The sequence below is a fragment of the Nothoprocta perdicaria genome, unplaced genomic scaffold (genome assembly GCF_003342845.1).
Source record: "Nothoprocta perdicaria isolate Ctin4 unplaced genomic scaffold, notPer1 scaffold_21, whole genome shotgun sequence".
NCBI classification, from domain to species: Eukaryota; Metazoa; Chordata; class Aves; order Tinamiformes; family Tinamidae; genus Nothoprocta; species Nothoprocta perdicaria.
Genome location: NW_020455316.1, coordinates 6546568 through 6563852, shown reverse-complemented (window position 1 = coordinate 6563852; position 17285 = coordinate 6546568).

Genomic DNA, 17285 nt, shown 5'->3' with positions numbered 1-17285 from the left:
TTTAGGTAAACTGGACACCTACAAATCTATGGGCCTGGATGGGATGCACTCAAGAGGGCTGAAGGAACTGGCGGGGTTATTGCTCAGCCGCTCTCCATCATCTCTGAGAGGTCCTGGAGAGCAGGGGAGGTGCTGGAGCACTGGAGAAAAGCCAATGTCACTGCAGTCTTCAGAAAGGGCAAGAGGGAGGAGCCTGGCAACTACAGGCTGGTCAGCCTCACCTCCATCCCTGGTAAGGTGATGGAGCAACTCATCCTAGAGAGCATCTCTAGGCATGTGAAGGAGAAGGAGGTGATCAGTAGTAGTCAGCATGGATTCACCAAGGGGAAGTCATGTCTGACAAACCTTATAGCCTTCTACGATGGGATGACTAGCTGGATGGATGAAGGGAAAGCCATGGAGGTTGTCTACGTTTACTTCAACGAGGCTTTTGACACTGTCTCCCATAACACCTTCATGGAGAAGCTCAGGAAGTGTCGGTTAGATGAGTGGACAGTGAGATGGATTGAGAACTGACTGGATGGCAGAGCTCAGAGGGTGGTGATAAATGGGGCCGAGTCCAGCTGGAGGCCTGTGGCCAGTGGTGTCCCCCAGGGGTCAGTACTGGGCCCGGTGCCATTCAACTTCTTTATCAATGACTTGGATGAAGGCACAGAGGGCACCCTGAGCAAGTTTGTGGATGATACCAAGCGGGATGGAGTGGTCGACACTCTCAAGGGCTGTGCTGTCATTCAGAGAGACCCGGACAGGCTGGAGAGTTGGGCAGAGAGGAACCTCATGAGGTTCAACAAGGACAAGTGCAGGGTCCTGCACCTGGGGAGGAATAACTCTAGGCACCAGGACAAATCAGGGCTGCTGGAAAGCAGCCCCGCAGAGAGGGACCTGGGAGTCCTGGTTGACACCAAGTTAACCATGAGGCAGCAGTGCCCTCACGGCCAAGAAGGCCAATGGGATCCTGGCTGCATCAGGAGAATGTTGTCAGCAGGTGGAGGGAGGGGATCCTGCCCCTCTCCTCAGCTCTGGTGAGGCCACACCTGGAGTACTGTGTGCAGTTCTGGGCTCCTCAGGACAAGAGGGATATGGAGCTTCTAGAAAGGGTCCAGTGAAGAGCAAGAAAGATGATTAAGGGAATGGAGCATCTCTCGTATAAGGAAAGACTAAGTGAGCTGGGTCTATTTAGTCTGGAGAAGAGAAGACTGAGAGGAGATCTGATCATAGAATCCTTAAGATTGGAAGGGACCTCCAGAGATCCTCTAGTCCAAACCCCCCTGCACATGCAGGGTCACCTAGAGCACGGGGCACAGAATTGCGTCCAAGCAGGTTTTGAAGATCTCCAGAGAAGGAGATTCCACAACCTCTCTTGGTAACCTGTCGCAGTGCTATGTCACCCTCTTCCTGTTTCCAGGAAGGATGATCAAGAATTGTTTATGCTTCTGTGATTAGCAATAAGACTTTTTTCTGCTGAAACTTTGTAGTTTGGTGTTGGAGCTTATAGAAATCAGAATTTAAAAGGATGTTGATAAAATGGTACAGAGTTGAGAAAAGAGTCATTGAACTGGAAAATATGCCTTATTAGTAAGTTTCAGGAGATTTGTTCTCTTTAACTTGCGAAAAGATAGTTAAGGAGGCCTTTAAGTACGTACATGAGGAATTGAAAAGCTGTTTTAGATGATTCTTCAGTGTATCAGACAATAGTCACTAGCAGTTAGAAGATGAAGGTGGAGAATTACGAACAGAAATAGAGCGCTTAGTTTTAATTTTTGTGAAAATAAACTATTGGACACAGTTCTGGAGACAGCAGATATTTATTTATTTATTTATTTGGTAATTCTTCTTGCAACCCTGGTCCTTCTTCAAATCACAGCTAATGCAAGGACATTTTTATGGAGACTACAAGGAACTATCACAATTATTTTATGATTTGTGAAACCTTGCCTGGAGATAAGGGCTTGATAGCTATAGTATTTGTTGTTCACACTGTGGGAGAAAATAGCATATGGAGAAGAGGCCATGACAGCTCTTTTTCCATCAATTTTAAAAGTTCTTTTAAATATAATTTTAAATTATATATATATATAATATATATATATTTTAATATATAATTAAATATAATTAAAATTTTGTCCATTCCTAGCAATTGGATAGATTATGAGGCAGTATGCTGACACCTTGTAGTTGTGTCTCCATTTGCTGAACCTGCATTATGGCTTTGGATTCAGTAGGCTCTTGAGGTGCCTCTTTCTTTTAGAACTCCTTCTTTTGAGCTCCATGTTGTACCCTTCCACAGACGCAAGCTTTCCTGGGTTTGTGACTAGGCCCAAGGATATTTAATAATTTACCCAAAACATCTTAATTGCTTAAATACACCATTTATCAGAGCCCTAGGTTATAGTCTACTTCTGCAAGTATCTGATCAATGAAATAAGTAACACAGAGTGTACAGGGAGATTACAAACGTTTATACTTTGCTTTGGTCAATCTGTTTTTTCCTCTTTCAGATTCATGCTTTCAGAGGGACCCTGTGCATTATGCATTATTATCCCTCCTACAGAAGTCAAATTGAATCAGATTGAAGGAGATCTTTTAAGGTAGACTTTCCTCTGTTACCTCATCCTGTCAATTCTCTATTAGGTCTTCAAATCCCAAATCTGTTGCATAGTTGGTAGTTCTTCTGAATAGGTCGATTTCCTTCATTCAGCCACCTTTCTATTCAGAAAGGCTTCAGTTTAAATAGAAAACAGACAGTTTTCTGTAATCAGTCCTGTGAAACAGGTAGCCCAATATATAGCAACAAAAGTAATCTGAAACTTGCTTTGTAACATGTCTGAAAGATCCCATAATTTTATACTGGGATTCCTTAACTGTACATTTGATTGTTTGGAGAGGCCTGAAATATTATGTACACAATATCAAACTTCTCTATAGAGGATATTTTTCAAAGTTATGTTTGTTATTCAAAAAATCAAAGATATAAGATAGGATCAAAGTAGCTGTACTTCAGAATGACACAGAAGGAGGGCAGTGGGAAGAAAAACAAATATACTGACCTACTTCAGGGCCCCTGGGCTCTGTTTATATTTTGGTTGAACACATCAGCAAAGCAATATCACTCTCTAAAATTCAACATCCTTTTGGGGAGCTTATATCAAGGTTCCTTCTTTTTGAGATTTTCTGAAAATATATATTTATGTAGGACAGTTAGAATCACAGAATAATTTAGGATGCAAGGGATGTCAGAAGGTCATCTCTCCAGCTTACTGCTCGAAGCAGGGCTTTGATGTTTTATTGGGTTGCTGTTAGGTTAGGGATCCATAAAGTGATATCTATCCAACTATGAAAGAAAAAATCTGGCCCGTTCATGCAGAAATCTTCTTTACATGAGCAGAGCCTCTGCTGCTGACATTTTGCTCTTAGTGTTAGTTACTGGAAAGGAAGTTTCCTGACTATCCCTTTTCAAATAACACAAATGAAGCCAAGAAAAATCCTTCCTGGTGGCTGGTGATTTTCACCATTCCTTCATGTCAGCTTTTGCATAGCTTAGCCACATCAATTTGAATGATATGGAGTTTTTTTTCTGTCCTTCAGCAACACTGCTACCAAAACTCTCTAGTAAATCTGTCCATTGGAACAGTAATACTTCTTTTGTACATAAAAACTAACTGGTAATTGGGCTGGTGTGGTAGGCTCTCTTAATTCAAGACTAAACTAACCTCTATACTGGGGCTTTTTGTCCTTATTATATTTCTGTAGTCTTACTTTGCATATTCATGTGCAAAAAGGAAAAAAGCTCACCTACAGAACTAAGAGAAATTGTTTTTATAAAAGTTTTGAACTCCCAAGGATTTATGGCAGTGATACGCTTCACCATTTTGTTCCATAGAGATTTTCTTGAGAGTTATTTGTCCTTTCTTACTGTAATTTTGCAATTTGATGCATGTGTCATCCATTATTCTATTTGGGCCCTGTTGATCCTACAGAAATTAGTTTTTGTTTTCAGTATTGGGTGGGCTTTTTTAGATAGCTGAAGCAAAAATGATAGAGTTGTTTAGAGTGAGAAGAGTACAAAAAGCAAGTAAATATTTTACACTAGTTCATTTTGTAAGATTGTATCTTCTTTGTGCTAATGCACTTATAATCTCCCTTCCCAATTATTCAGAATGCAGCTATCAATATTCTCTTAATCTGGCTAGAGCATTCCTACTCCCTGAATCTTCACGTTGATCCTACTGTTTTGCTATTGACTGCAGGATCTTATTAAATTTTGATGAATGACTTATTGACAATCTGAATTTTCACAGCCATCACCAGTCCCTGGTCTTTGTTTTTTTTTCCTGCAGATAAAGCTCCACTTTATGCATGGTACTGGCCTGACATAACTGTCTGCTCTCTTATTTTCTTGAAAATGTGTTTCTTGTTGAATGTTTCAGTAAGGACACTAGCCACAGAGACAAACTGATAAGAGATGCATTCCTTACCTTGCTTGATGTCTTTTTATGGAGTGGAAGTTCTTTGACTTTGGCCTGCAATTTGTCACACTTTAAGAAATGTTACAAGCTATATCTAATAGACTTAAAGCAGTTATTTGTTACAGGATTTAAACTGGACAAAAGTTATTTGAATTTTACTTGGTTTAAAATTTGGCATTGTGTTAAGAATCTGTCTGCTTAGAGGAGAAGGGGATTTTGTTATTTCTCAGTTAGGATCCAGTCCTAGTGCCTGATTTAGGGAAATTTAACCTCTTGCGTCCAAGTCAAGCATTTGGCACTTACAATTTTGTAAACAAGATGCACTGGAATTGGGAACAATTCACATCACTCTTATGATTTTTTTTGTGTGTTTTTCCTAAAATAACCCCCTTCTTTTTTCTAGATAATGCCACTGAACATTACATCCACTAATCATATAGTTCACTCACTCTCCTCTGTTATTTTTATGCATAAACTAGGTACCATAAAATAGAATACAGATGCATAACCATTTCAGCATATTTAAGAACAATGAAATACCCAAAGAATTGACCCTTGAAAATATTCTTGATCCTATTTCTTGGATAAAGCCATTTACTGAACATCATAGCAGAGTGATTAAACAACTAAATAACATTCACCACTGGACCAAAAACATGGAATTTGAACTACAGAAGTCTGTTTTCAGCAGTGCAAGTTGTGTTATTTCTTTTACTGGCAGTCTTCCCAGCTCAATAATGATTAGTGAATTAGTGTGTAGCAAACATTTCTGATACATAAACTTTCTCCAGCTGTTGCTAAATCAAAAATGAATGCAATCATCAAGAGGTTTGCAACTTTTTAATTAGTTAAACTACAGCAGCTAACTTTTGATTTCCACGTTCTCAACCATGACTGATCAATATGAAGCAGTGAAAAACACGGAATGTTTGAACAAATGACCACCAAAGTCCACTCTCCAACAGAAGCTAGAGCTGCTGAATCAGTGATATGGTTGTATTGGTGATATTGCTAACAGTTATCACCTGATAGCACCACCAGAATTTTACCTTTGTATTTTAACACCCCATGCTTCATAGCTGCTGGAAACTGAGAGAACTGGTAAACCGCACAAGCTCTGTCTTCCAGCTCTCCATGTGCTTCTTTTCCATTTCTCAATACTATTAAAATTCCTCAAATAACTCAGATCTCTACATGCTGCTTTCCTTCTCAAGTTATCAGTTCCTTGTATTTTCACTCCTTTTTCTATTTTAACAGTCCCCAGAGCTCCTTCCATAGCAAGGGCATCTTTGTTGTACCTATTGCCTGCTTGTACTACTGCAAAAAAAAAAAAAAAAAGCAACCTACAGAGCATCTATAAGTATATGTCTCCTGTTGTTCACTTGGCAGTGTGAAAACAGAAAATTAGGGATTTGTAGTAAGTCCTGGAGCTTTTTCTGAACAAAGGGTTGATCTAGTTATTATCCCAATCTCCCTTTTCAATTTACTCAAAGTATAAAATTTCCCTGAAACTTTGAAGTTTATCAGAAGGGACGTTCAGACGAAGCATACATGTTTGGTTCCAGTTTCTTGGCCATCTGAATTATGTGTTTTATTTTCTTGATATTGTGCTATATAATGCTACAGTAAGGCATAGTTGCAAGTTTGATAAAGAACTCACTTTATTTCATGAGTAGATCTGAATGAAGAAATGCTAACAATGCATTGCTTGCCATTTAAATTTGGGGCAGATGCAAAAAATAGAATTTTGGTGCTTGGAGGTTTTATTACCTATTCTCTAATTAGGAGTGAGATTTTGCATTTCTGAATAACTCAACAGTGTGGTGGTTATGCTTTTGCTAAAATCCACAACTTTTGTCTGAAGTTGCTGTAGGTATCTACTTGGTTCTAGGGCAGGTAGAAAGGCAAGAAATCTGGCATATATGTCTTGTAAAAGCACTGCAGTATATTGTTTCTAAATCTTTGCTTAAGTCAAATTGAAGGCAAAATGTTTTATTGGTATAAATACAGTCCAGTCTAGGAATTACGCATATGATGTACTTAGATCTTGCATGTAATGCATTTCCATATGATATATAATGAAATTCAATTGAATTTGAATGTTGAAATTGTTAAGACCTAGGATTAAGACCTAGGGTTAATACCAAGGGCATTGTTGTGGTGTTTGGAGCCATTTCAGTTCTAGTCAAGCCACTGTGAAAAAATCATGTTTTCTATACAGAGTGAACAGTAAGACTGAGGTAAGTATGATTTTTTGGATATGTCCCCGAAGCAACATTTTTTTTTTCCTGAGTTTATATATAAAGTCATGAGGTTTTTTTACCAGGTTCTTTTTATTTATCATCTGGTACATTTTTTTTTCCTACAATGAAGTCTGGAAACTTATTTTTTATTGAATAAAAGCAGACGTGGTTATGGAATCATGTGACTTCAGAACAGGGACTTTACATAAATGTATTTTTTTTCAAGACTCACTGTAAATCTACAAGAGCTGGAAACTTACTTTCCTTGTAAGAACCATCTTTCTATAAAAAAGGGCAGAAACCTGTCTGAAATTAAAATTTTTGAGTCTGTGCTCAAATTTTCTTGTATACAAATGGTCATCCATGATTATCTCCAACTCTGCACTACAAAAATGTTTTATTCAAAGCAGTCACTGTATATCACCTAATAAACAGTCATGATACTTTTTCTAGGGAAATACTTAAGTGGTGTCAACCTCTTTTATACTATGACAATGTTCTAAAGAAATCAAAGGACTTATTCAGTTACCATAACTCAGTAAGTATTCTGATCAGATGAGAGATCTTGACAAAAGAAAATGGTAGTGCTGAGTGAGACAGAGGAGTGTCGTAGGCCACTGTTTGCCTTCTAACAGAAATCTGGGGAGAAAGATGAATGGAAAAAGCAGCACATGCTTTTCTGGCACAATATCTTGGTTTCTAGCAATCTGAATCCCCAAGAATTCCTGAAGTTTTTATCTTATGTGATATTCTTATCCTTAAGACATCTTCTGTGGGTTCTTTAAAGTCTCTTTGAATCTATATTGACTGTGAACATCTCCAGCATCCTGTAACTGTGAAGAAGTATCAAAACTATGAACTCTGAATTAAACATACATTAATCATATTTGATTCTCTTTAGTGATAGTTTTGGAGAAGACAATAACTAACTGTTCCTTATCTGCTGTCTCTGTGCAACTCATGACTGTTTTATCCTTCCCCAATTGTCTTTTTTTTTTTTTTCATGGTAAAAAGTCATTGTATATTTCACTATTCCTCATACCCAAGCCTCTCTGTATTATCCGTGCCACCCTTCTCAATATCATTTACAGTTCTCTGTACACATTTTGAGATGCACAGATCAGAAATAAACAGAAGACTTATGATATCTGTGGTTTTATATAGTATTAAGATGTTTCATAGTTCTGCCCCTGTTCCTTTCTTCACTTTCCTCATTCTGTTTGCTCTGCTCAGTGATGATCAACAGTAAGTTCATGTTTTCATCCAACTTCTTTAGCCCCAAGATCTCATTCTTGAGTGGTAATAGTTAGGCTAAAGTCTATACGCAAAATCATGATCATTCTTTTCCCATGTGAATTATTTTACATTTGTCTCTATGGACTATAGTACTAGCATAGAATGACCATTTCACTTCTAAACTAATTCTAAACTTCTAAACTAATAATAAATTATTAAACATTCAACCTCTTTTTAAAAGAGCCCATGCATCCTGTTGTATTCCCCTGTTTTTTTTTTCTGCATTAACAGTTGTTTGGGGAGAAAAAGACACTACTAGTGAAGTCATGTGGATGACAGGTGAAGTTGTATTACCCTTAACTATGGTCTTGTCTATAACAAATCCATCAAAATGCTATGGATGGTGTAACGCACACATCCCATAACATAATGGACACCAGCTATCTGCCAAAATGCTCCTGCCAGATCTATGGGGAAAATTATGTGTTTGCTGTTCATCAGAATGCATTTATACATGGAACTGATAAAATATACCAACAGGAAGTTTACCATTTTTACATAACTATTACTCCACTTTCTGATCTGTGAGGGAGAGCTATAATACAGTTCCAGAAACACGTGAAAGATTGACTGTACCTGATACAAAAATCCCAGTCTGGAGCAAAATACTCATTTCAAGACACATCACAGTGTTCCCCTCTGCTCTTGACAATCGACAGTCCCTCCATTCACCACAGGTGATAAATGTATCTGTCTCTGTAGAAGATAATCTCCTTCTTACCTTTCCCTGCTAATTTTTTCCCCTATCCCCGCCCTGCACTTCACAGCAATCTTTTCCCTTAGGTGTCTGAATTAACATTATCTAGTTAATTTCAAACCGCTATTCTCAGCTTGTATTTGGCTTTGAAAATTTGCGGTTTTTCATTATGTGTAACCCAAGGTTTATCTGTTATTTTCTAAACAGAACAGTACCTTCAGATCTCTTCCCATAGACCTTTGCCACTCTAGTCTTGAAGACGACCTGCTAATTAGTCTCCTCTCAACGGGGGTGATTGCTTCAGAAAATGTGAGTCTTCTGCATGCCCTCTTGGAGTGCTCCAAAGCAGAGGCAGATCAGTAAAAACACCAAGATAATTAAGGAAATCAGTTATTGCTGCTAACTCCTTGCACAAGAGAGTTTCAAGTGGGAATTATTCTTTATGTATGTTAATGACAGGTAATTTAAAAGAAACATTTAAACATTCTGTTTCTTTCTTCGTGTTTAATATATGTAGCTCATTCTTCTATCTTCTGAAGGATAATTATAGCTATAGATAGCTTTTGTTTGCCTAATTTCTGTATGAAGGGAATTTGGCTACCTGGATACAGAAAGTGTGACTGGGAGAAAGGTTCTTTTTCTTGAGGAAGGGTGTTTTCTATAGCTCCTCTACTTCACAAATTTATATCTTAATGAAACAAAGTTAACCTTAACAGAAGTACATCTCTTCCTGCTAATATTACTATAAACTAGTTTTAGCATACACTCTTAGAAGATATGCTGAGAATACTCATGCTCCTTAGAATCAGTGCCAGAAGGCAGGAAATGTGCCTTAGAATCTTAGAATCATTACTGTTGGAAAAGACCTTCAAGATCATCGAGTCCATCCATAAATCCATCAACACCATATCTGTTGAACTATGTCCCTAAGTAACTCATCTGCACATTTCTTGAACATTGCCAGGGACAGTGACTCCACGACTTCCCTGAGCATCCTGTTCCACTGCTTCATCACTCTTTCTGTGTAGAAATTTTTCCTAAGATCTAACCTGAACTTCCTCTGCTGCAAATTGAGGTCATTTCCTCTTGCCTTGTCAATAGTTACTGTGGAGAAGAAACTGACCCCGGCACCACTGCAACCTCCTTCCAGGTAGTTGTAGAGAGTGATAAGGTCTCCCCTGAGCCTCCTCCAGACTAAATAACCCCAGCTCCCTACACTGCTTCTTATAAGATCTGTGCTTCAGCCCCATTCACAAACTTCGTTGTCCTTCTTTGGATACACTCTGGATCCTCAATATCCTTCTTGTAGTAAGTGGCCCAAAACTGAACACAGTATTTGAGGCACAGTCTCATCAGCACTGAGTACAGGGACATGATCACTTCCCTGGTCATGCTGGCTACACTGTTCCTGATAGGAAGGAAAAGCCAGGATACCGATGGCCTTCTTGGCCACCTGGGCACACTTCCTTTGTATTCAGCCATCTGTCAAACAATATCCCCAGACCCTTTTCTGTAGCTTTCCAGTCACTCTGCTCCAAGCCTGTAGCATTGCATAGAGTTGTTATGACTGATGCAGGACCTTGCCTTTTTCAACCTCATACAGTTGGCCTCTGCCCATTGATCCAGACTGTCCAGATCCCTCTACAGAGCCTTTTGGCTCTCAAGATCAGCTATTTCTCCCAGCTTGGTGTCATCTTTAAACCTGCTGAGAGTGAACTCAATCACCTCATCTAGATCATCAATAAAGATATTAAAGAGGAAAGGCCCCAACACTAGACCCTTGGGGAACACTGTGACCAGTTACCAGCTGGATTTAACTCCATTCACTACCACTCTGGACTCAGCCATCCAGCCAGTTCTCCACCCAGCAAAGAGTACACCTGTCCAACCCATGAGCTGCCAGTTTCTTCAGAAGAAAGCAGTGGTAAACTATGTCAAAAGCCTTACTGAAGTCTAAGTAGGACATGTCCACATCCTTTCCCTCATCCACTAGGTGGGTGATCTAGTCATAGAAGAAGAGCAGGAGGTCAGGCAGGACCTGCCTTTCAGGATCCCATGTTGGCTTAGTGTGATCTCCTGGATGTCACGCACATGCTATATGATCACCACCAACATGATCTGCTTTATAACTTTACACAATACCGAGGTCAGGCTGATATGCCTGTTGTTCCCTGAATCCTCCATCCAACTCTTCTTGTAGATAGGTGTCACATTGGCAAGCCTCCAGTCATCTGGGACCTCCCCTGTTGACCAGGGCTACTGATACATGATGGGGAGTGGCTTGGCGAGCACTTCCATCAGCTCCCTCAGAACCCTCATCTGGATCCCATCTGGCCCCATAGACTTCCCCACCACATCCAATAAAGGATGGAGATTCTCTTTGACCCCTCCTCTTCTTATTAATGTCCTTGTACTCTTCCTGAGTTGTCTGCTTCTTCTTCCAAAGGTGGTAAACCCTCCTTTTTTTCCTGGAGTCCCAGCAATAGTTGGCTATTAAGCTAGGCTGGTCGTCTTTGCCTTCAGCTCGTCTTTTGGCACACAGGGATGGCCTGCTCCTGCACCTTTATGATTTCCTTCTTGAGAAAAGTCCAGCTTTCCTGGCCCCCTTTGCTCTTTGGGAATGTCTTCAGAGGGATTCTCCCAACCAATGTGCTAAACAGTCCAAAGTCTGCTCTCTGGAATTCTAATGTAGTGGTTTTGCTGATGCTCCTCTTGACTTCACCAAGCATTGAAAACTTTTATTTTGTGGTCACTATGCCCAAGACAGCCTCTGACTACCACGTCTACCATCAGTCCTTCTCTATTCATAAAGAGCTGGTCTAGTGGGTCACCTCCTCTGGTAAACTATGACAATAAGTTTTCTTCCACACTCTTCAGGAACCTTCTAGACTGTTTCCTCTCTGCCACACTGTATTTTCAACAAACACCAAGTAGGTTGAAGTCCCGCATAAGAACAAGGGCTGCCGATCATAAGACTTCTGCGAACTGCTTCTAGAATGCTTCATTTATTTCTTCATCCTGCTTGGGTGGTCTATAGTGACTCCCAGTGGGATCTGGGAGGCCTTGTTGGCCTTCCCCCTAATCCTTACCCATAAGCACTTGATCTTTCCACCACCTACTTTGAGCTTGATGCAATTGAAACACTCTCTAACATATAGTGCTAAACCCCTTCCTTTCCTTCCTTGCTTGTCCCATCTGAAGAGCCTGTAGCCATCCACTGCAGCACTCCAGTCATGACAGTGGTCCCACCATGTTTCATTGATGGCCACTATGGAACAGTTTTCCTGAAGCACCATGGCCACTAGCCCCTCCTGTATGTTGCCCATACTGTGTGCATGGGTGCACTTCAGCTGGGCTACTGAGCTCTCCCTCAACCCTGGCATGCTGCCCCTAGGCTTATCCCTAGTGATTCCAGTTTTATCCCCTTCCCTATGCATACCTAGTTGAAAGCCCTCTCAAATGAGCCCCATCATCTCCTAGGCTAGGATTCTTTTCCCTTGTAAGCAAGGGACCCTGGGCCAGGCCTGGGAGCTGGAAGCCTTGTGCTCTGCAGCAGATGTTCTGCCCTGTAGGGCACAAATGGCCAGATAATCATACCAAGCAGCACCAGGAGGTGTGAGAGGCCTGAGAAAGGACTGTCCCTGTATGTAGCAGTGCTACTTACCTGGAACATACTCTCCCTGCTATCTCATGCTGACACAGCACTGCACTGGGGCACAGGTGGGCACTGGTAGCTGAGGCCACTCGTGTTTTGCTGACGCCCATTGTGATGAACTGGCTGCGCTATGGTGCGTTGGTGGCCAGAAGCTGGGGCTGTGGCAGCACAGGGCAGCCTGCCTGTATGGCTGCAATATGCCCTGTAGTTACTGGGACAGCTAGAAAAGGGTTGGAATTGTTAAGAAGGAGGACCCGTTTCTGATACAAAACCAGGGCCCAGACACTCCCCCAGAATCCCAAGTTTCAATCTGCACACAGTTAACCTAGAGGTCAGCCTTAGGGCGATTAGACCCTTCTAGGTGTCTAAATGTGGCATGAGCATCTGAAAAGGCAATCTCACAGAATTATAAAATCACAGAATGGCTGAGGTTGGAAGGGACCTCTAGAGATCATCTAGTCCAGCCCCTGTTCAAGTAGGGATACCTAGAGCACGTGGCACTTCTCTAGAGAAGGAGACACCACAACCATTCTGTCAGCCTGTTCCAGTGTTTTGTCACCCTCACAGTAAAGAAGTTGTTCCTCATATTGAGATGAAACTTACTGTTTTTCAGTTTGTGCCTATTACCCCTTATCTTATCCTTTAATAGTCAATACAAGCAACTTTTGCACATTTGATTTAACTTGACTAACTCTGATCAAGGTATTTGTAAAAGTCTTCCCTGCATACCCCCATAATTTCCTTTGATGTCCCTTGCTGGAGACAATTACAGGTTTTGAAGTTTCTCTTGATATTAACTTTGACTTCCACCTCCACTTTCACAGTATTTTTCCTTAAACAAATATATTAACAAGAAAAAGAAAATTTGTCAGTATTTGCCTCTTTAATGTGCTGTTTTTTTCATTTCAAAGAGATGAAATGTTTTAATGCATTGCAATATCATCATTTGCACTCCTGTGACATCTTATAATACCTAGTGGAAACTGCTGGATAGTGCTAAAAACTATTTTGGTTCAAAATTTACAATGAATAAAGATATATTTTGAACATGTCTTAAAGGGCCAATACATATTATTTGTTTTGGGCATTAACAGATTTATTCTTAGAGAGGGATTGAGTTGAACTGACTGTAGGATTTGAGCTTTCATGCTTATTTGTACAAGCACTGATATTTATCCACAAATGCTATTGATAAAGCTTTGTTATAATAAATATATGACTTCTACAGTAAATATATGATCATTAACTCTCAGAAAATTTCTCTTCACAAAAAAAGGAATAGTTCAATAGTTGTTTCATAAGAGTTGTGGGTTCAGGTTTGCCATCAGGAGAGTAGAAAGTAAGTATAAAATTATATGTGAAAAAAGCAGTGCCTATTAAAAATCTCTTAAAAGCAAGTACTTCTCTCTGTTATAATTTGTACAATATGCTATGCAGTGCATATGCTATGCATAATTCATTTGCAACCAAGACTGCAACCTTAGGACATTTCATTCAGATGTGTTAATCAAGCTGAACATCAAATTCTCATGAGGCATGGGCGTTACAGAGATTATGCTGAGGCATAATGAAGTTTTCTGTTTTGGTTCTGATTTGTCTAACAGTCCTTAAATTTCTGTTTACCGTTTTGATCACCACTCAGCTGATATTTTCAGAGAACTATCAATGATGACTACCAGTTCTTATTCTAAAGTGGTCATAGCTGTCATAGCTGTTTTACAACCGGTTGTTATGTATATTTGTTTAGGGCCCTTTTTCTCTCCATTTTGTATTTTCAGCGCGGAGTTCATCTGCCATTTTATGGCCACTCAGAATGATGAGATTAATGACCTTATAGACAGTTCTAATTTTCATTATCCTGAATTATTTTCTATTATCAGAAAACTTGGTCATCCACTTTGAGATTTTAAGGAGTGGAGGCTCCATGATGAATCTCTAAGTGATCTTGTTGGTAGCTGCCCACAATGACCATCATTACTATATATATTCCTGGCCTTCATCTTCAGTTTTTCAGCCTATGGGAGAATCTGTGAAAAACAATTTCTTTCCCATGCAAGTGTAGCTTCTTGAAGAGAATTTGTGAAGGACCATTTGTAATAAATCAAAGTTAATACTCTCTGTTTGACAACTGTATTCAAGTGCTTGGGATTCATTCGGGAAGCTTCAATAGGTTTGAGGTGATCATGACTCTGCTACAAATGTATTATTGTCCCCTAGAGTATACCTCATTTACTCATGTGTACCCCTTTTGTTCTTTGATACTTACACAATTTTTACTACTACTAAACTCAAAAGCTCCTCCAGAAGCTACTTTTAAAGTCTGATCATGTTTGTCACCTTCCAGCTTCTGATACTGATTTCATAGCACAGTTAGAACTTCAGCAGTCTGACATTTGAATTCCTTTGAAATAGTCTTGTCCATGCAGTTCTTTTTTTTTTTTTTTTCTGGTATCTTGATTTTATTCCAAGATCTCCTCATACTTCAGCTTGAGACTAATACTTATATCCACAAAATATAACTGTTTCCTTTCTTTCCTTTCCTTCCCCTCCCACTTTGATCATTCATTGGTCCAATTCGTATATCTCTAACTAGATTCCATTTATTTTTCATAGTAATAGATGTGAAATTGTAATGAGGCATGCTGATTAATTAATTTACATTTAACTTTTCAAAATTGGTGATCTTTTCTATTTCTTCCCTTAATTACTCTTTTTTTTAAGAATAACATTTTACTTCTGATTGATAGCTTTTTTTATTTTTCCACTTAACCATGCAGTCTAAAGATCTTTCAGAATCTTTTCAGAGTGGCAGATTAGAAATAAAAGTCTTTAATATGGTGTCTTTAATCTTCTTCCATACAGCCTGCAAGCATTTTAACCTGCAGCCTGATTTTTCTCAAAGGTGAGAGGCCTGGAAGATTCGGCAATTGCTCACAATACTGCCAAATTCTTGCTTTCTTAATCATGTTAGCAGTGCAGTTCTAACGAGTCTGATTTTAGTAAGCAGATTCTAGCAATGCAGCTGTTAAGAATGGTAATTGCTAGAAACTGGAGTGGGAAATGGTTTCTATCTAATTCTATACGAAGCAAAACTATGACAACTATACTGAAAAGTAACCTGATGAACATAAAACCTAATTTCTGATTAATTGCTTGCTAGTCACTGAAACTAAAAAAAAAGTCTGTATAAATTGCCAAACCAAAATACATACAGGAAACCAAGCTCTCTAATCTTCTGTGTGTTCAGTCAAAGATTCTGATGCTTGCATCACATTATAGCATTTCTCAAAATGGCAATCTCTAGTGGCAAGACTTGTTCTGTTTTTGTAGTGCTCAGATGAGAGGATCTGTCCATGTGACAATACTTAAAAATGCAAACCATGTTTTTCAAGGCTACATGGCATTTACAGAGCTTAGGAACATGGTTTCTCAATATTCATTTTTCTTCTCAGCCCAACAACATCAGAGAAAAATTTGAATTCTTCCCTAAGGACGCGTGTGACTTTCCCTGCAGTAGAAAAGAAAGAGCTGGCAACAAATGTGAAGCACACTGTGGACTAGTTTTTGTCTTTTTTTCATCAAGACTTTCCTCTGATTGATTGTAAATCTCACAGTACACATTTGACTTGAGACTCACTCTGGTAAAGATAAAAGTTAGTGATTTTTTTAAAGTGATTATCTTCATGGCATATTTTAGCTTCAACAAATACATTTCCTCCTCTTAATCTCACATAACCAAACCTCCTCCAAAGTCATGCAGTCATTGCTTGAGTCCTGTAAACCAGTAATTTTATGCTTTGTGTTGATATGTTTAAAAGTAATGGTGGTGTTTAATGCTTGATTCATGGGGCCTGATTAGTATTTCCTATGTTATATCAAAGCTCCTTTGTCTGTTTTATACTCAGAAGTGACTGTATTACTGACTCAAGCCTTACCTGTAGGCGTTAGCTATTCCACTGGAAACATTACATTCTGAGAAAAGCCCATTGAAATGAGCAGTATGTCATATGTACTGGAGACACCAAACTGGCAAATAAAAAAAGGTTACCATGGTATATCAAACAGGCAGGAAGGTGAAATTGTGTGAAATTATTTGATAAAAGGATTTAATTCTTTTTTTTCAAAATATTTTTGTGGCATTGCAACTCTAATATTAAACTTACCATTTTAAGTGAAAATAGAAGTATTATTTGGCCTTGACAAATGCCCCCACTGTTACTTTTTGTTTTTGATTGAAAACCTGAATTTGACTGTGATACTTTCCACTGAATTGTATATATTTTTTAATTGTAAACTTTTTTTTTTTTTTCTGTTTTTCACTTTGACAATGCACTTTGGAAAAGCTTCCAAATTAAAGCTTTCTTCTCATTTTATCTTACTTTTCTGAGCTGCTAAATTTGACTTCTTTCTACGAACTTGCCTGGACAGGTGAGATATAATCAGGAAGAGAGTAAGTGGTGTATCAGGGATAAGGTAGTTTAGTGAGAGAGAGCAATTTAATGAAACTGGAAAGCACTAGTTAACTTTAAGCAAACAACGCAGAAGGACAAACAAATGCAACTGAAATTTAAACTGCTGTAAAACTATGTGTTTCATTTTCTGACCGTCTAAAATATTTAGTATTGAACCAGACTGATTCATGCCTGGCCACCTTGATTGCCTTATATGTACAAGAAAATGACTGGATATGTTAATGAGGGGAAAACAATCAATGTAATTTCCTTTGACTTTATCTGGGCTTTCAGCACTATCTCCCAGAATTCTCTTCTATCTAAATTGGGGTGTTATGGTCCGGATAGGTGGACAACAGATGGCTAGAACATTGGTTGGATGATTGGGCTTATGCAATAGTAGCTGATGGCAGTAGTTGATATTGTACCTGGAGGCCTATAAAAGATGTAGAACCGCAAGGGGAGACCTAGCTTATT